This window comes from Pezoporus wallicus, unplaced genomic scaffold, assembly GCF_028554395.1.
Source record: "Pezoporus wallicus isolate ANWC-B61680 ecotype Strahan unplaced genomic scaffold, APGP_CSIRO_Pwel_v1 contig_6382, whole genome shotgun sequence".
NCBI classification, from domain to species: Eukaryota; Metazoa; Chordata; class Aves; order Psittaciformes; family Psittacidae; genus Pezoporus; species Pezoporus wallicus.
Window position 1 is genome coordinate 2,080,674 of NW_026638015.1, and position 20,748 is coordinate 2,101,421.

The 20,748-nt window shown below is 47.3% G+C and overlaps 1 long non-coding RNA gene across 1 annotated transcript; it reads left to right on the forward strand.

The window, feature by feature from the left end:
• Nucleotides 1-19,678: 19,678 nt before the first annotated feature.
• On the forward strand, nucleotides 19,679-20,498 carry LOC130598872 (uncharacterized). Its single transcript, XR_008972106.1, has 2 exons — nucleotides 19,679-19,814; nucleotides 20,096-20,498. It is a non-coding gene; the product is annotated as an uncharacterized LOC130598872 (long non-coding RNA).
• Nucleotides 20,499-20,748: the final 250 nt, after the last annotated feature.

Here is a 20,748-nt window from a genome sequence, read left to right on the forward strand (position 1 = left end):
AAAGTACCATTTTGTTTTCCTTTCTACATTATATTCTCTGTCCTTTTTACACTCGTTTCCTTGGCAGTGCTGATCTCTGGGAGAAGAATGGGCCACTTACAATTCCGACCTGGTCCTCAACATCCTATCAGTATTTATGACTCCTTAGTTGAATATTTGCTAAAAAAAAAAAAGGAAAAGAAATTAAGAAAAGAATGCCTGCAGGGTTAAATAATAAAACAATCAAAGTGAAAATCATTGACTCATAGAATGGTTTGGGTTGGAAGGGACCTTAAAGCTCAACTAGTTCACAGGCAGGGACACCTCCCACTAGCCCAGGCTGCTCCAAGGCTCTGTCCAACCTGACCTTGAACACTCCCAGGGATAGAGCATTTACCACTTCTTTGGGCAACCTGTGCCAGTATCTCACCAAATCAGAAATCACGGAGTACGAAATCAACATCCTTTAGACTGAGGCAGCAAGTGAATAAAACATGGTAAGAGTGTTTCCGAGATCAGGATTGAGAAAGGACAGCTATTTTGCTGGTAGCATATATCAAAGGCATTGTTACAAGGTCATCTGCCATCAGGAGGAGACTTCTGCAAGTCATTTTGAGCCCTAACATGGGTATGTCTTAGAGGCAGTCCCTACTCTTGGCAGTGGAGGAAGTTCAGGTCACTATCATCATCTGTCAGATTGACTAGCTGTCTTAACCAAAGTGTTCAGGAGGTCACAATATTTCCTCAGCATATTCTTCTGCTGTGGCTTGTTTTGACTCACACATGGGCACACAGGTTCTCATGCAGGCTTTTGGAAGGTTTCTTTTTGTTCTCCCTTTTGTCTTGTTGTGCTTTTAAGGCTGTCAGGAGGGTTAGTAAAACAGTTGTTCAGTAGCTGTTGATGCTTAAATTAACTAAATAACAAAAGAAAAGTCAAAGGGATGATGAGGGCAGGATCCGTGAATTCAGCAGAGCCTGCAAGGACTCATGAAAGATTAGAGCACCTTCACTGTTGTTTTAAAGGGCTGGAGTAAATCTGTTACTACTATTACATCAACAGCATGGCTGTGAGGTTTTTCAAATGATGTTCTGAAAAACAGAACAGAACAGCAATGATGGGCACAGCAGAAAACAAATCCATCCCCAGCCAAGAGTGTGGCATGGGAGCCAGGTACAGAGGAGGGAAGAGGAGCCTCTTCAGGTATTACTTGGAAACCTGAAAGTGTCCTTATTTCTTCCCCAGGAGATTTAACACTGACTGGACACCTGCTTTACCTCTGGATAAGGAGGAGCTGGGAGCTCCTTATGCGCCTCCTGCCACCAAGGGGCCCAAGCCCTGGCCTGGGGGGAAGCAGCCAGCATTTTGAACTGCATCAACAGGAGTGTCCCACTTGGCAGCCACTAAAGACATTCTTTGGCTCATCTGCAGTTTAACACCAGAGGCATTCGTGCCTTCTGGGAGGACAAACTGCAGGATGAGGCAAATTCTCCTCCTCACTTCAGTCCCTCTGCACCCTCCAAACAGCCTGAATTTTCCTGATGTCCCAGTGCAAAGCTGTCACCACTGGGCACAGGGGGGGAACTGCTCATTCCTGTGCCATTCTGCTGCCATCCCTTGAAGAGACCAAGGGGAGGGATCCAAAGGGGAAAAAGTGGCCTCAGAAAATGTACTCTCACTCTGTGCCATTGGGAAGCCACCCCTGGAGGTCTGTCAGCAGCTGACATATGTAGGATATAAACTTTATGCTTCTGCAATCCAGTCCAGGGTTGAAAAGCAAAATACAGAAGGTGGCATCAGCTCCCAGCTGGAGCCTCATCCCCTTCACTAGGAATAATGGCAGCAAAGTGGCAACTTTGGCCCTAATTCACAGGATGAAGCCACCAGTTGTGTTGCAGCGAACAGTGGAGTTTCTGGGTGTCCTGTGCCTCCGCAGCACCAGGCAAGAAGGCAGTGGATCTCATTTATCTTCCAAGAATCTCAGGGCGGCTGGCAACTGCCCCGACACCATCTTGCTCCAACTAAAGAATTTTGCCGCAAGACCCATCCAAAACCAGCTTGAGCTTTCCAAGCCCACTGCTCCCTTGGGGCAGGGGAGGTGGGGAGAGAGGCTTGTGTTGATTAATATTAGCCAAAACTCCCCCAAAAGAATGATAGATCATGGCTTGGTGACTCCAGAATCTTTTCTTGTTCCTTTCTTTGATGGGAGGAGGGGGAACTGGAAACAAAAGGCCTAGGAAGGGGGGAATGGAGGGAGGGGTGTGTTTTGAAATCTGCTTCCTTTTGGCCACGCTTGAACTTCCAAGAGCCTGGCTTTGACTGACATCCCTAGGAAATGGGAGAGAAAACTCCATGCTGAGCCGGCTCTCTGCCCAGCAGTGGAGGGAGGAGGCATCTGGCTCCAAGGAGCTGAAATAGATGCCTTTAATGTGTCTGTCATCCAACATCACAGAGGTGCACTTGGGTTTTCCAGCCAGAGCACTCTGTTTCTGAAGGCTTCCAGGGCCTTTTCATCCCCCTCCGGGGTCCGTTTGCCTGGGCACTGCATCCACACTCACCTTGGTGGCTCAGACATGGAGCTACTGCGTGTGCTCACAGCAAGCAAGAAGGGAATGGAGCCACCTTTGCCAAACCTGGCTTTGCCCTTCCCTGTGATCCTCTCTGCCAGTGTGGGAAGGGTGGCAGAGAGCTGGGACTGCCACCAGGAGCATTTCAGGGATCCAGGTATCAGCCATCGGTACCACTCGTGCCATGCATCCCCAAGGGGATGAATTGTGGCATGTATGTGGGGCTTATGACAGAACAGAGCATCACAGGGAAAAAATGGGAAAACAGCCCTGAGAAGGGGGATCTGCTGCTCGTGTTGCATGGAACTGGGATGGGAAGGTGGGAAGGGAGTAAGGAAGAGGTTGGCGGCATCTGCAGAATGGTTGTGCCAGCGTGGATGCTCAGTGGGAACACTGTAATTCTGATTGTCTCCAGAGAAGCTATGGTGATGCTTCCTGGGCGGGCACTCATGGAAAACCCATCTGATATTTGCAAGTGGGTCCACAGCTTTAAAAAACTCTTTTTGCCTTCTAATGTTGCTCACATCCATCACCCTGGACACATTAGGTTGTGTCTGCATTTATGGCCAAGCCAATTGCTTACTGCTGTTCTCTGTGTCAGATCTCTTGTGTTGGATACAAGCTAAGGACATGAGCTCTCTCCCAACAGCTAGGAGCCTCTAAAAGGTTTTTGCTTCTGGTCTCCAGTTTTCCATGTCCAACCCATGAATTTCTCAGCAGAGGACTTTCAAGGCTCCTCCCAGCAGAACTCAAATCCTGCTGCCTTTTATTGCGTGTCGAACCCTTTAGTTGTTTGCATTGGCTTTTGCAAACAATCTAGTTTTAGTCAAAGGAGGAAGAGAGGAGTTCCCATGTTTCTTTTACCGCTAACTTCTCATTCTGTTGTTTCATACATTGTTAGGATATAGGAGGCTTGGAGCAACCTGGTCTACTGGAAGGTGCCCCTGCCCATGGCAGGGGGTTGGAACTAGATGAGCTTTAAGGTGCCTTCCGACCCAAACCATTCTGTGAACATGGACAGGGTAAATGCTACTGCAATGCAGTTTGAAATTTTATTCACCTTTCTCAAGTCACAGAGGGAGTTTCTTGGCATCCTCCAGTCAATGTAGTTGGTCAGCGGTTGTACTTTATCATGGCAGTCACATCACACGCTATCAAGGTCATGAGCGACTTAAAGAAGACTCTGGTTTCTTATCTATCACTTTCAACTCAGGCTTTCTTTAGATTAGGGAGCTACTGGTGCCAAACTAAAGCAACGAAGGTGGCTTATGGCCCAAGATACTGTCAATCTACCTTTGTGCAGATGGTCTGCTCAAGTCCATAACATAGAATCATAGAATTGTTAGGATTGGAAAGGACCTTAAGATCATCTAGTTCCAACCCCCCTGCCGTGGGCAGGGACACCTTACGCTAAATCATATCACCCAAGGCCTCATCCAACCTGGCCTTGAACACTGCCAGGGTTGGAGCATTCACAACCTCCCTGGGCAACCTATTCCAATGCCTCACCCTCTCTTGTAGGTTACATTTGCAAGCAGTCAACTTGCATTTGTGCAGCTGTTTTGGACTAGTGCTGTTGTCTCTGGACTGGACTTGATGACCTTCAAGGTCTTTTCCAACCTAGTTGATTCTATGATAGTTCCTCTGCAAGTTCCTCTTTTCTCCCTTGTCTTGTCTTCTAACATCGCATCTTCCCAACACCACTAAGGCCACTCAATGCCAGCAAAGGAAGGATGCCCCTTGCTGAGGAGATAAAGAGAATGCAAGTTCAGCCAAGAGCCACAGAAAGCAGAGCTGACCGCGCTGTGCTCTTGGGGAGCAATGCAAAGGCCTGCTGCAGAGCTCGCCCCTCTGCAGGCAAGAGCCAACCGTGCTCCATCCCACAGCCTGTCTCCAGTTTGGCACGCCACCTGTGATGAATAGCAAGTCTGGGGAAACCCACAAGGCTTTATCTCCCCATGTTTCAGCTCTCCCAGCACATTGAAACCCTGCCCTCACTGTTGAGAGACAGTAAGCTTGCACGCGTCCAGATGAGGACTCTACAATGATAGATAATACCAATAAACCCCCAAGCTGTTCTGGGGAGGGGAAGGTGATTTATCCCCAGCCGGACAGCTGGGCTGAGCGGAGAGCGGAAATCCTACGGGAGCTACGGGGCACACATCAAAACTACATGTCACAGCGTCCGCGACACCCGGGGCGCCAGTTCAAAGCCGTCACGTGCTGCGGCTGGAGACTTCAGGTGATGCCAAGCTAATGAGCAAACGAAACAATAAATAACCCCAGCCATCATTACACAAGGTTCCCCCCCTCCTTGGAGCTCGCCTGCTCCGGCCCTGGTGAGCAAGAGCTTCTCACACCCAATTACTCATGCCGAAGCCCCTCAAATGGAGCCTGGAGCAGGCTCAGCAAATCATTCATCTTTGCAGAGTGGAGCCCTTTCAAGTTCCTCCGCGGCAGCCGCTCTGTTTATTGTTAAGATGAGCACACAGTTTACACGGACTGTTCTTATTTATCTTTGACTTTTACCTTTTAGGTCATTTCTTTGCACGTCCGGCACTTTCCAAGTTTTATTTATGTCCTAAGCTTTGCTGTCTGAAACTCTCCAGTTCCCAGTGATGGAAAGGCGAGTTGAGCTCCTGACCGGGGCCTTTGCTCCAGCAGAACTGGAGTCCCCAAGGCAAATCACTCCTCAGAAAGGAGGTTTAGGAAGCTGTGAAGGGAGGGACCGGTGGGGTTGTGTGGGGAACTCAGGCAAGTGCTAGCAGCTGAGCTTTGCGTGACTTAGGGCTTAGGCTGGATGTGCAGCCGTGCTGGGAGAGAGGATGGATGGATATGTGGTTTAGGCACGATGACACTGGGAGCTGCTTGGCCATGCTGTTTGCTTTGCAGGCTGATGAAGTATCCATGGGGAGAACAGGCTCTGGTATGGTCCTCAACAGGCTTTGCATATTGACCACTGCTGCATGCAGATACAGTCATTCCCAAAGTCCCAGTCTTCCTCAAAAGTCACCCCAGCCACTGCTCCCCTGCCTGCTGTGCCAGCCTGAGCCGCCAGCATCACTCCTAGCGTTGAGCAGGGCACAAATTCTGCTGCTTTTCGGATCAACTCCTTGTCAGTGACAAGGAGTGAGGAGTCTGTCCTTCCCTTGATGGTGATGCACCCAAATCTGGAAGATTTTGATTCTCCTCAGGGCCAGGAAATGGAAATACTTTTATAATATAGAATCATAGAATGATTTGAGAGGGAAGGGACCTTAAATCTCATCCAGTTCCAACCTCCTGCCACGGGCAGGGACACATTCGACTAGACCAGGTTGCTCCAAACCAAATCCAACCTGGCCTGGAACATTTCCAGGGATGGCTGTGTTAGCCAGCTCCTCTTTTTGCCTTGGCTTTGACCCATGAAATAGCTGAAGAGCCTTCGCATCTCATGTGTCAAATCATTACATACCATCAGAGTACTGTGAGCACTTCCCATAGGTTGTACCACAGAAATGTGATGACTTCACTGCATCAAGGATATTTTATCACCCAAAAAGGAGCAGCCTGCAGGTGTTTCAGTCCAGAGCTAGACCATTACAAACCTGCTCAGAAGTATGCAGGGCTAAATCCTGCTCTGATTTACACCCACCCAGCTCAGGAGGAGCCAAACAGGTTCTTCACAAGGCAGATGGCATGGGAGCTAGAGGCGGGCCCATTGATGATACATGGAAAAGTATCTCAATTAGTGGGGTCCAGTGGCATAAGACTCATCTCCCAACTCAAGCAGTTGCAATGAGCTCTTAAAGGAAAGGAGAGCAGTAACAGGAGTATCTTCTGAGAGGCTTTGCTGTGCTGGAGAGTTATCAGACATAGCCAGGTTATGTTCATGTCTTTCTTCCTTTCCCCTGGGGACCAGAAAGGGTTAAAAACCCCAGTGATATAGGTCTGTGTTCACATTGAATCTACACCCATCATATATATATCAGGTTTTGAGGGCGGGGGGGGGGGTGGTTTACACATGTCACTGGCCATAACTCAGACTTTTATTATAATCACGACCATATGGTTAATGGGAGTTAATAAACCACTGTTGACCTGGACTCTATGCGCACAAATCTCTTGCTCCTTTTCCTTTCTTCCTCGCTTGTCTGGACACGCTGTGCCAAGCAGCTGCAATTTAGTGACTCTAAAACACCAATTTCAGTGGCCAGCAGCTAGTTAGTTTAGAAAGAATACAGCCCCAGGAAAGCCACATTGCACCAGAACCCAATGGAGACAGGGACCAGTGTTCCCAGGGTGAGGGGGTGGCTGCTCTGTGCATTGGATAGACACGAGCAGCGCCTACGGGAAGGCTAGAGCAGGGACAGAGCAGGGACAACAGGTAGACTCCTGCCCCAAACAGCAGAGGCCCTGGGTGAGCTACAGTGCTTGCTGTGGAATTAAATCCATGCTTCTCCTGGTGCAAGCGAGAAGAGCATTTAGCCAAGCATTTCAAAGAGTCCTTGCATTCTGGTTTTGGCAGGCACAAAGGCTTCCACTTAATGGAAATTAGAACTGGGAGGGAGCAAAGCTATTAAACCCTATCTCAACCTTTCCCCTGGGAAGCCAGTGCTGGACTGATCCAGGCCATGTCATCTTCAACTCCTTATCTAATCTAGCTTTAAAATTACCTGAATGATGGGTATATGACCCCATCCTTGGTAGGACATTTAATTTTGATCAATGCCATGCTGCCATCTCTCCCATTGCATTGACACCCATGCTTGGCCAGCCACCTCATCCCCAAAGGGGTAATGCAGACCCTCAGTAGGCATGGATGGACATCTGCTCGCTGGTATCAGTTACCTGAGCTACGCTGCCCCTTGGGCTTTTGCCTATAGCCCTTTACAAGACCTCCCCATCCTAGCTTGGTTTCATTGCATTGCTCCCAGGAAGGCTGCTGCCGACTGATTTTACAGGAGGAGAAGCTCCTCAGCTTTCCCAGAGAGCCAAACAGATGTGCCTTGGAGGAATGAATAACCCTGAAGCAATAGGTATTGAAGCATGTGGCTGACACATCAGGTGAGCCAGGGTAGAGGGTTTGGTTCATTCTTTTGATCTTGAGCTGAAACTTAATGTTTTTACTATTTGATTGGTGTTTTTGTGATGACCTGCACCTGCAGTAATGATATCCAGGCACACGTGGAGCTGGGGTGCTGCTGAAATTAAACTCTCTTCCTTCCCTAAAATGACTGTGTAAACACCAATTCCAGCTCCTTGTGTCATGTTTAGGAATGAAGGCTCCTGGTACTGTATTACCCTTCCTGAGCCATGTAGAACAGACACAGAGGAAACCCCTGCACTGTTGTGCTCTTCTGACCACTTTTTCTTCTCTTTTCTCTTTAAATCAGTTTTCCTGTTGTTTGGGAAATGTCACATCTTTGCCACATCATGCACTAAGAGCTGTGCTTCTTCTGTCCACAGATCGTTCACATGGCTTCATTTAGGACCTGATCCAAGGGCTGGTGGTCACAGCTGGAGTCTTTCTGCTGTCTTTGATGGAGTTTGGAGCAGCCTGAGTAGATTTTGGTACATCTTCAATCACGTTGGGTAGGTAACAACTGTTAGCGTTCCCAAAGTTTTTTCTCTCCTGATATTGGAGGGTTTTCCTACTCAATGGCAGCATTGGTACTTGGAGAGACGTGAGAAGCATCAGAAATAGATGGACACATAATCCACGCAGTGATTTAGCAACATAAAGGGATGGGTTTAAAATGTAAAAGCCAAAGATCTGCATGAAGACTTGGCTTTCAAAAGATGAGATATGAGAGGTGAAATTTTCTATGTCACGAAGAACCCGACTCCAGCCCCAGGACATCTCACCTTCTGCTCCATCTGTCTTCACACACAAAACACCCTTCCCACAGCTGCGTCCTCTAGCATCAGCCTGCTCATTTCTGCACCAACACACACAGGTACTGCCTGACTAACAACTGCCAGGTCGAGGGCTGGTTGCCAGAGGTGGATGTAGCCTGCGTTAGTTGAGGGGAAGGTGCAAGTGGCAGCACCACCATCCATGGCACAAGCTGGAGACCATGGTGCAGGCCGTGGCTCCCCAGCAGCATCCTGTCCAGCGTCCTCCACTCTTCATCAGCATCCCTGATGAAAACTAGTGTCTGAGAGCATAGCACCATCTTTGCCTGTGTTGGATCTTCCATTATCTCTATTTCTCAGCACTGGCAGCCCAACACAGGGATGCAGGCAAAAACATCCACAGCTCACAAAGCCTCCTCCTGCCTGTCAGAAGGAGAGGGAAGGGCTAGAGAATGACTGGGCAGCTTTGGGGCAGTGCTGGTGGACCAGGGGCAGTATAGGCACCTTCACTGCCATTATCATGTACTACATACAGATGAGAAGCATCCAGCTTCAGGAGCATCCATCCAGCAACTCTCCCTTGCTGGAAAATCAGCGTGAGCAGAGCAAAGAGCAGAGCAGAGTGCATGAGGCCACTGCAGGATTTTACCAACAAAGTGCGGTCTGCCTAGTAACTTTGGACCAAGATAGCGTGACACACTATGCCCTTTAAACATAGAATCATGGAAAAACATAGAATAGCTTGGATTGGAAGGGACCTTAAAGCTCATTCAGTTCCGACCCCCTGCCATGGGCAGGGAAACCTTCCACTTGAACAGGTTGCTCCAAGCTCCATCCAACCTGGCCTTGAACACTGCCAGGGTTGGAGCATCCACAACAGCATGAGTGTTGCTCCTCTGAGACCATTTCAGCCACACTACAGGCTGCTAGTCCCATGGGAAAGAGCCCTTCAGGGCAACCCAGACGTGCAGCATCTCTACCCACTGTAGGGGAAGCAGGAGGGCTCCCCACAGGAAGAGTGTGCCCAGAGGAGCGGGAGGCATGTGGTCTTCCCTCCGAAAGTGCTGGCACTGTTTACAAAGTCAGACACGTCAGCGCAGTTACAGTCAGCAAAGTGAGTGTAAAACTGGCCTTGTTACTTCCCAGATCTGAGGGATACGAGTCAAACGCGCACAGATGGTCGGCCACTTTCCATAATGAAACACGTCTTTATTGTCCCGAGGAAGCTGCGTTTCACAACCTAAGCATTGAGCCTTGCTTCTTTTTTTATATATATTTTATTTTCTCTGCAAACTGTGGGCAGTTTTGCCCCTTTCCTTAAATCAAAAATCGTGGACGATAAAGACGTGTTTCATTACTGAGAGCTGGCCAAGCATCTGTGTGCAATGGACCTCATTTTCTTCTCTAGGTTGCTGGCACAAACATTCCCAGCCGAAGCCAGAGAGGAAACTGAAGCAAACGCAGGGATCTGAGTACTCCCAAACTTGGGGAGAGTTCAGACTTTGTGGCTGCTTCTTTCTCATATGTGCCCAGCTGCCACATCCCAAATGTTAAATGATGTGGTGAAGTTTAGGCACACACATGCCAGACATGGAATATTTGGGTGCCTGTGCTGTCACAGCTCCCAGAAGCAACAGAAGCTCAAAAGAAGTAGATGCTGTCCATCGAGGGATGACTTAACTTGGTGCAAGGCTGCTTTGAGCAACCTATCTAGAAAACACATTATGCTAGTGATCCCCTGGCTTTTCTCTCAGTTCTGTCCTCAACTAGTGGGATTTCACCCCTTTTAGTTCAGTTTGCACATCTGGATTCATGACACTGCTGGGGCTCGTGAGTGCTAGTTCAGGAGCATCTTCCATGAGCTGGTCCCACACTCCTCACCATCAAGTCAGGGCAGTGGGGTGATGTTCGGTCCCCACAACTGCCATTCATGAGGCTCTAGATCCTGCCTGCCCAGCAGAAATGACACTGTCTTGTTCTGATTTACTCCTCTGACAGAATACTTAACAAATACACTACTTTAAAGCATTACTGTATTCACCTTGGGACGAATCCATTCAGAGACACAGTACAAAGCATATGGTTGTGATGACAGCTCTGGGACCAGGATGTATTTGTCCCCAGTGCAATGGGGTTATGCCTGTAAGCGTATGTCTTGTGAAAAGTGGTTGGCTTTAATGATGTTTAAACAGCCAGTTCTCCTTCTAAGGAGAGACAGAAAGACTAAGAAATCAAAATAAAGGAAGGAGGAAAAGAGAGGGCCCCAAGAAAAGACATTTTAACCACAAGTGAGGGGCTTTTGAGCAGGCACCTCAATAATTAGAAGCATGTTTTTAAAAGCTTCCCTATCTGCATAATTCGTTGCCTGCCTGCTGGTGAGTTCCCAAAGACAATAAAGGGCTGCTCTCCCCTAGGGCTGGGAGCCAGCCAGAACACCAGTGCCAGTTCAGGTCAAACTCTTAGTGCAAGGGATAAGGGTGATGAGATCCATTCCCACACTGTGTGACAGCAGGATGGCCTCTCATGCAGTACCTCTGCATGGGATCTGTGTCTCAGGATGCTCCAATAGCAGTTTCAATGGGAAAATCAGGCATACTGCTGTTTAACCTGCACAATTAAACGCAAAGGTAACTGCCTCACTAGGAGAAAGCAGGTACTAAGCACTTTTATTGTGCTTTTGGAAACCTTCCATAATATAGCAAATGCTTACAAAATAGAGTGCATGCATGTTCCAACTCTATCAAACTCATCTTCTCCACTATTTAAATCCCATCTGTAGCTTCATAGATTGCAAGGACTATAAAGGCATTTAATTTGCTAGTCCCTTGCCTAAAGCATCCAGATTCTAGGGGACCTGCCTATCACAGAGATTTTTGAATCTTGTCCTTAAGACATGTTTGGGATGGAAAAAAAGCCTTCAGTGAATGCACTGCCCTGTGGACAGTTTCATTAAAAACCCAGGTAGTTTCTGGTGACAGATTTGAAGTGAAGCTGGCGTCTTAGCAGAGCTGAAACTTGACTGAAATGCTCTGCTTGCCCTTAGCAGGAGCCTGTCTCTATCCATTGGCTATACAAGGGACAAAAAGCTTGGCCTCCTGGCTTGGCTTGACCAGGTGAGGTGCTTGGTGGTGGATGTTGTGACTGAGGAATGAAGTAGCAAGAGTAGATGATCTTAAGGTCCTTTCCAACCCTAACTGTTCTATGATTCTGTGATTCTATGGTTCTATAGTACAGCTGAGCTTGGATCTGTGTTGAAGGGCCAACCTGTGATCTCAGCAAAGTGGTTATAGTAGTAAGCAAAAGAAAAGCCTGCTCTCAATTTCTTTCCATGCTGTCGTCCTCTGTCCCACCTCTTGCCACATCATCAGATGTCTGTACAGCACTGCATGGAGCTTCTTTGCAGCATATCCTCTACAGCTCTGGTGTAGCTTTCTACACCTCTGGTACCTCCCAGGTCATAGGCTTCATGGTGGGCTACCACCTGGCCAGGTAAGTGACCAGAGTTTCCCCTTGCAGTGTTCAAGGCCAGGTTGGACAGAGTCTTGGGCAGCATGGTCTAGTGTGAGGTGTCCCTGCCTGTGGAAGTGGGGCTGGAGCTAAATGATCTTAATGTCCTTTCCAACTCAAACCATTCTATGATTCTATGGTCTTGCACTGCAGGTATATGAGTCTCTGCTGTTGGTTCTTCTCTGCCACTGGGCCTGGGGAAGCTACACTTAAGACAAGAGCTATGTGTGCACATGATGGTCCTTGAACTGAAGCAGCACAAAGTTAAATCTTGTGAAGTGCCAGCTTTTAAGCTGCAACTCAGAGGCAACTCTAACCTGCAGCTAGAGTCAGCAAAACCACCTGGCCCTCACAGCAGACAAGTCTTCATGATCTTCTCCTTTAAAGCATGTTCAGCAGCAGATAAAGCAGAGAACCCAAACAGTTCCCAAAGGCATTCAGTGTTTTAACAACAACACCATCAGCGAACAAAAAGCCAGTTCTGGTAAAAGCATCATGTCTTTGCTTTTTTTAGATTGTAAACCTTGGCTAAATATCATTGCATGAAGTCTTCTTTCATCGGATTCCTTGTGTTTGTAAGATCAAAGCCCCACAGGATGTAACAGGAATCTGGATACTCATTTTAATAAAGAGTTGCTATTAAAATAACTCAAACAGAAAAAAAGCAACTAAAATCCAGGTCCTGATGGGAGAACATATTTATTCTTTCTCAGTTGTTTTCAGCTCTGCAAGACAAGTCTCAGAAGTGCCTTTCCCACATCAAGTTTGTCTCATTGTGTATCCCAGCTATTCAAGTTGAGATGGCATGAGGCAAACAAGGATTTTAGATGGACTTAGGAGTAGACCAGATGGAAGCAGAACTATGCCAGCAGCCCAAGAAGATCAAGAAGTGCTATGCTAAGAGGGAGACTCAGCAAGGGCTGTGCTTGGAATCCCAGTGGCGTCAAAGAGCTCCTCCCTCAAGACCCCTAAGGGAAAGCTTGGTGGTCCAGGACTACTTTCTAAAGTATCACAGTATCACAGTATGCTAGAGATTGGAAGGGACCTCGAAAGATCATCTAGTCCAATCCCCCTGCTGGAGCAGGAACACCTAGATAAGGTTACACAGGAATGTGTCCAGGCAGGTTTTGAATGTCTCCAGGGAAGGAGACTCCACAACCTCCCTGGGCAGCCTGTTCCAGTGTTCCGTCACCCTCACTGAGAAGTTTCTTCTCAAGTTTAAGTGGAACCTCTTGTGTTCCAGTTTGTACCCATTACCCCTTGTCCTATCATTGTTTGCCACTGAGTAGAGCCTGGCTCCATCCTCATGACACTCCCCCTTTATATATTTATATACACTAATAAGGTCACCCCTCAGTCTCCTCCAAACTAGAGACCCAGCTCCCTCAGTCTTTCCTCATAAGGGAGATGTTCCACTCCCTTAATCATCTTCGTTGCCCTGCGCTGGACTCTCTCCAGCAGCTCCCTGTCCTTCTTGAACTGAGGGGCCCAGAACTGGACACAGTATTCCAGATGGGGTCTCACCAGGGCAGAGTAGAGGGGAAGGAGGACCTCTCTCGACCTACTAACCACCCCCTTTCTAATACACCCCAGGATGACATTGGCCTTCTTGGCCACAAGGGCACAGTGTTGGCTCATGGGCATCCTGTTGTCCACTAGGATCCCCAGGTCCCTCTCCCCTACACTGCTCTCTAGCAGGTCATTCTCCAACCTATACTGGAACCTGCAGATGTAGCTCAAAACCATACACTCCTGTACGTCCTTGAGTCTCAATCCTGCCACTCGACCCTTCCTGAGATGCTGATGGAGATGCTCCTCATATGCCATAAGCACTCCTCTTACTTCCCTTAACACAGCACAGCATCCCAGTGAGTGCTTGCTTGGATCAACAGCTTCCCATCTGCCAGAGCTAGCTGGGGGAGCTAGAAACATCCTGTGTTCGGCAACACAGCATCATCCACAGCTTGACATTCAGCTTCTTGTCAAAGTGAGGAGCTCAGGGTGATACAGAGAGAGGTTGGGGTAGGAAAAGTAGTTGATAAATGGTCTCCCTCTGAAGCCCTAAGCAGAGAGTGTGCCTGAGTGAAAGCCATAAAGCAAGCCCTTCTCCCACCACTGAACTGACAGGAAAGCACGCTGAGGGTCAGGCCTTTGGTGGGTGATTCATGGCTGAGGGTCATATGGGTTAAAGATTCTCATCTGAAGGGGATTAGGTGTTTCCAAGGAAGCACAGTACTTCAGTGCCTACAGCGTTTCCTTGAAGCTTTTGGAGCCTCAGACCCACTTAAGACCGACCTCATTATTCTGTCTTACCGCATGAAAAGTCCATCATGGCTTTGCAGGAGGTATGGAGGGTGCATGGTGCAGGGCACATGAAAGGAAAGCATTTGAAAGGTGCCAGTTCCTTCCATCCAAATACATGTGGGTGCAGGGGAAGCCAGGCCAGCTCCTGGGAGTCCCCTTGGTAATAACGTTCATCCATCTGATAGCCTGATACTTTGCTGTGCAACTGCACCTTCACCCTGCCTGTTGCAAACCAGCACAAAGACACATCCTACGTGGTGGCAACTCCTCCAGAGAAGACAAACATGCATGTGGACACTGAACACAGACCTGGCTCTCCAGACATGGATGGAGTGGGCTCCATTGGCCTTTATTTGCATCCTTCTGAACTCTCCCTCTGCTCCTCTCTCCTTTTCAATGTAGAATCGTAGCATGATAGAATAGTTTGGGTTGGAAGGCACCTTAAAGCTCATCCAGTTCCAATCCCTTGCCACAGGCAGGGACACCTAATACTAGGGCAGGTTGCTCCAAGCCCCATCCAACCGGGCCTTGAACTCTGCCAGGGATGGAGCATTTACCACTTCTTTGGGCAACCCATTCCAGTGCCTCACCACCCTCCCAGTAGAGGATTTCTTCCTTATATCCAACTTAAAGAAGCTTCCTTATATTTAACATCAAAAGCTTCTCCCCTAGAAAGGTGTTTTCTGATGCTTTGCATTAAGTTCACAGCATCGAATTAGAACGTATTGGGCCACTATAAGATGCTGAGGCTGTTAAAGCTGCATGTGTGCATGTGCACATGCACATGTGTGTGTGTGTGTACCTGTGTGTTTAATGCAGGGCTTTACAAAACTATCAAGCACTCTTTAAAGTGCCATAAAATTTAATGCTCAATAGGGAAGCCTAAACAAATGAAGCTGCACTATAAAATGTTTAGTGTTTCTATCGCTTTCACTTTGAACATGAAGATTTACTGAAACTCACAAGAGGGATTTCTCCGTCCTTTTCTCTTCCTTATCCTTTCTCCCTTTGCCTTTTTAATTCTGTATTCTGTATTCCCAGAGAATTTAACATTGTTTTTGTATGGGAATATCTCCAGCTCCCTGTGCACTTGGTTCCAAATCATGCTGCTGTCTGCTACTGAAGGGAGCTGCTTGTTCTCTGATTGTTCCTTGGCAATTATGCAGTTGAGATCAAAATACAAGAGCACTGCTCTTTCATCTACCTCAAAAGCCACGCTATTTAGTTATTTTACTGTGTAAAGAGGCTTCCAGAAGTGCCTGGTGCAACTCTTACCCTCGTCCTCTTGCCATTTGGTCTGCTTTCATTGTGACTTCAAACACAGATATCACAGCATAATCCATGGACAGCCAAAGTGCACCCTAAGGTCTCCTAAGGCACAAGCAATGGGGACGTTTTGTAACTGCCCAGTGAAGACATCCACATAGCACACCCTTGTTACTGTCAATGAACTCAAACATCGTGTCACTTCTACCTCACTTGCACATCTCTCAACACCTTCTTTCTAAAGTAAGGCAGGACATGAGCATTGGAGGTGCCCTTGCTGCTGGGAGAGGACCTCTTAGCTCACCTGTGTGGAACAACATAGTTGAGTGTGGATGTGCAAAGGGCAGTGGGGATTAGATATTACCTCTAACATCCTGACTGAACAGTATCTCAGCCTCATGATCCTCACTTGTACTCCAGGGGTGGCAATGTTCACCTTCTTCTGGCATAAAGCTTTTAACTTGCTCATTAAAGCTTGTGACGTTTGGCTTCTCAGCACTGAGATGCAGGCTGAGATTGGCAGGGAAGACCAGGATACACTTGTATTGTGTTGTGTTTCCACCAACAGGCGATGTGGGATGAATAAGTGTCAGTGAAGACTGTGAGCTATCATCTTCATCTCTTCTGACTGTGGCACAGTATTATGTAAATGTATGGTTTCATTTCTGTCCCTACTATGATCCCTTGGGAGAAAAGATGTAGCCAGATGCCTTCATCCAAGTAATTTTTCCAAGTGAAAAATTATTGTTATGGATAATTGAATCCAGGAAATGGAATGGCTCCTCTTTTTCTAGACCTCAGAGAAGCCACAGCTCGTGACCTTTCCTATTATTTCAGCTGTGCGTTTCATTCTCCTCAAGGGAACATTCCAAGGTCACAGCCTTTCCTCCTGACTGGAACCCAGGAAAGTAGGGATTAAACCTTGCACATACTCCAACACCCCTGCATTTGGACACAAGTGGCAGGAGCGTGTCTGGTTTCTAGCTTGCCTTCCATCTGCCCCAGGGCCTGAACTTAGCTGCAGGTTTCAGCATGAGAAGAGGCACGAAGTTCCAACGTGCACATCTGGAATTAAGAGCCGAAAATTGGGCTCGGTGCTGATAACGCTTTATTGACAGGAGATGAAAGTCTTGATTCCAATAACTTTCCGAGCTCCAGTTCCCACTGCTTTACGAGGTGTTACACACTTTGGTACCTTTGAGAGAGAGTTTGCTTCCCCTCCTTCTCTCCCACATCTTTATTGCTTCTGTTCCGCAGACTCGAGTCATTAAAGTCTGAAATGCTTCAGTGCAGGAGGGTACGGAAACCTCCTTTTCCTGAGCCCCAGTGAGAAATGTCAGCAACAAGGTTATCAGAGAAGGATAGGCACGTCCGACCCCAGGACCAAAGTGCTTCCGTCAGCCACTGGCAGAGCTCAGTGCTAATGGCTCAGGTCAAACTCCACTTGCAAAGAGGACAACCACCTATGATATGTCCTCGGTTCATCTTCCTTCCTTTGCCCCCTGCAAGGCACCAGCACAGAAACTCCCACAGTACCCAAAGAGGGCTCACAGTGAGATGGGGGTGGACGCAAAGCAGAGGCAGAGGAGGGAAAAGTAAATACAGCACTGTAGGAGGCATGGTGTGACTGTCATTCCCCATTGTTGTGTGTTCTGGCACTAGCAGCATAGCGGGTGAGGCAGGACTCTTATGATCACGTCCTTACCCAGCATCAAGAGTCAGACTGAAGGATACAAAGGCAGGGGGACACCAGCACTTCTGTCAACCATGTCTTACAAATCCCAGGTCATCTGCATCCATTAGACCACAGAAAACCAAGACAATATCTGTGTTCTTGTTTCCCTTTGAGCTGACTTCAGTTACCACTCTCCTCTGTGCTCTAGCCATGGGTTGAGGGGCTTCCTCCAGCTTGCCTTGCTTTCCTGCTGCTGGAAACAAGACAGTAATAGTTGGTTGCTGTGAGGGACCCCAGTTCCTAAATCAGTTCCTAATTCAGGAACTGGGATCTTTAAGGTCCTTTTCAACCCAAACCACTCTGTAATGCTCTGAAATTTTCTTTAGAAATTAAAATGCCTGGAAAAAAAAAGAAGTTTGGGATTTTCAACCAAAAATAAGTTATTTTGTCCCAAAAAACTTGCAATAGGAACTTTAGCCACCTACCATAAGTCACACCACTTTTAAGATCCAATGCCTTCAGTGACTCATCGTCACGTATCACTACATGGGCATCATTTGATCTGTAGTCTATAGATGAGATCCCAGCATCTCATCTGTAGAGTTGAGGCATGAAGAACTCTTTACTGCAGCTCCCATTATGTAAGGCAATAACATACACATGAAACAGAAAAAGAGAAACATTTTCAATGTTAAGAACAATTATGGTGAAATGTTTAAATTTTCATGTTAAATCCCCATGTTTTCAGATCAGCTGTAACTGCAGCTCTGTGATGGCACTATTAAGGCTCCTGTTGTAACTGCAGGCAGCCCGTTTCCCCTGCAGGAAGCTGCTCCAGTGTTTATTACAACACTGGGGTTACCTCCAGTGTTAACTAACAGCTGTCCCTAAGGTAGAGTGGCTAAGCTGTGATCCAGAAACCTTATCTCTTCATTTGCTGTCTCTTGCCCACCTCCTTTTTCTGACTTTGACTCTGAATTGAGGCAAACTGCACAGGAAGAAATTGTCACTGAAGCCACAAGACTCTGGGCTTCCCCCTTACTGCTGAGCATCTCCTCCTGTAGTGATACCCATCCATAGCTCATGTGGTCCAGCGCTTCAGAAGCCATGGAAAAGGAGGCAATTAGAAGTAGAATGAAATTCCCATTTTCCTGGCTGGCTTCAGAAACATGCAACCTCCGTCAGGTCTCTGAGCTGTTGCTTATCTGCAGGTTTCTCTTGTTTGATCTGAAGATTCCAGTTGACACAGTCCTGATGCATTTGGGTAATAGATGCCAGCTCCTTGGATTGCTTTTCCAAATGCTCACTGGAGGAGTTAGGTGGCTTTAGTTTTACACCAGATATCAAACAGCAGCTCCAAACATGTTAAGCTCTTGAGTGCTCACTTGAAAAGATCCCCAGAGAGCCCCATTGTGGAATCCTTTCCCTGCCTTCACAGGTTTTATTTTAAGCTTTACAGCGAGCTTTTTGGTCTTTCCTGGACCTGAATTGTCTCTGGTCTGTCAGCCACATGGTGCAGATGTCTGCATCCCCTTCCCTGCCAGCATTCTCCCAGTTATTATTCCCCAAACCTGATCTTCTTGTCTGAGCCTCCATGTGTTAAGGATCCCTTTGGGACAACGTGATTACTTCCCTCTGCCTGTTGTACATCCCTGACAGCTTGCCTGGCAAAAGCCAGGCTTTGCCCACAGGCAGATATTAATCTCAGAACTGGTTCATCCTGAGGAAAGAATTGCCATTACGTGGAATTCAGTCCTCTCACCACCTGGGTTAGTCACCGAATCTTCTATCCCTGCAGTAGAAGAGACCTAAAAAAGAGCCCAAAACCAGCTAGTGACCAACTCAAAACACCCAGAGATACTTCTTCAGCCTAAATTAAGCCATGGAATTCCTTGTTATAGGATGTTTGGATGTAAATAGTGCTAGAAGAGTAAATTGAGGGAAAAATTCATCTGGAGCTGTTAAACACAAAGCTATTAAATTGCTGGAATTCTGGGAATACATGCTTCAAATCTGCCTTGTTTGCCTTTTCTTAGGCATCTGTTATACAGGTATCAAAGGGTGGCAGAACCTTTGGTCAGCTACTGTGTCGAAGGACCACACAGGCCCTTGTACGTTTAGATCATGTTCCATTACATCCTGTATTGCTCTTTCAGAGGACCTTGCTGCTATTGAAAGCTTAATGCTTTTCCTCCTTTCTATACACAACCACAACTCAAGAGCATGACAAAGCTGCAGTTTGTGCACTGGGGAGATTCTTGGGATTATGGAATGCCCAAACCTGTTTTTCTACTAAAGGCAGGAGGATTGTCTCTCCCAAGGCTTAGCCTCTGCTGTAACCAGAAAGCGATGCTCCATCTCATGCTGCTTCTGTCTTCCTTTGCATTGCACCCACAGTCATATAATAAATACTTAAAGCGTAAATTTATACTTAGTTAGGAAAACTCTTTAAGCATAAAGCTTAAGGCACCATGCTTATGAAAGTGCTATCAACCACTAAACAATGTATAGTCTCTTTTGAACTCTTCAATCAGATCTCAGAACTCCTCTCAGCCTGTCATGTACAAGAAGGGCTGGATTGTCCCACATGTACCAGAGCTGCTCAGTAACCCATTGGTCAGAACCACTCAGCATTTCTTCAGGATTTCCCCAGCAGTACTCTCTGTATGAGGCATTCCAGGTACAGATATTTATTAACCATGGAATCCTGATTTCAGCTAGCTCAAAAGCAACTCCATGAAAACACTGGCATGAATTTGCTGTTTCTGCAAATAAATATCTTAGACAAAATCAGACAGAATTGGTGAATCCTGGACAATTTTGTGTTGCATACCTTGGTTATCCAAGATACCACACATCTCAGCTCTGGTGTGAAACATTCCCTTTCCTTCTGGCTCCAAGACTCATAAACAAGCCATCCATTACACCACTTATAACAAGCCTATTGCCTTCCCTTGCCAGTCCTAAATGAGGGAGCAACAGGTACCTGTGTGTCTGTCCTGATGGTCAAGGAATGACTCAAACCCTTTGCTACCAGGATCAAGCAAACAAGAAGCACGAAGTCAAGCAAGCTGCACCTCTGCTGTGGCTGGCTGCCATCTCCTGCTCCCCTTCAACAGATGGGAAACACCCTGAAGCAAAATTAAGAAGAGCCCTGTTTATTTTGGGACTGCAGATTACTGTCAAACGTGAAGAGAGACAATTATTTCCATTGTGGAAAATGTGGCATTAACGAAGGAGCAGTTCCCCGCGCCTGGGCTTTGTGTTTTGCGTTTCTCTAAGGAAGTTTTCCTCTTTTTCTTTGCAGCACAGGCTTGAATTAAGTGGGCAGAGAGGCATTTAAATAAAAATATTTGTAAACGAAGTGGTTTTCCTGAACAAAGTAGATCCAGATGACAAAACAGTCTGTCGGCTGCAGCATCTCGGTGCCTGCCGTATGATGGCCCCTTTGTTTGATGGCAGGATGGAGGAGGCAGGGCATTTTTAGAATCATAGAACCATAGAATGGTTTAGGTTGGAAAGGACCTTAAAGCTCATCCAGTGCCAACCCCCCTGCCATGGGCAGGGACACCTCACACTAGACCATGCCATCCAAGGCTCTGTCCAACCTGGCC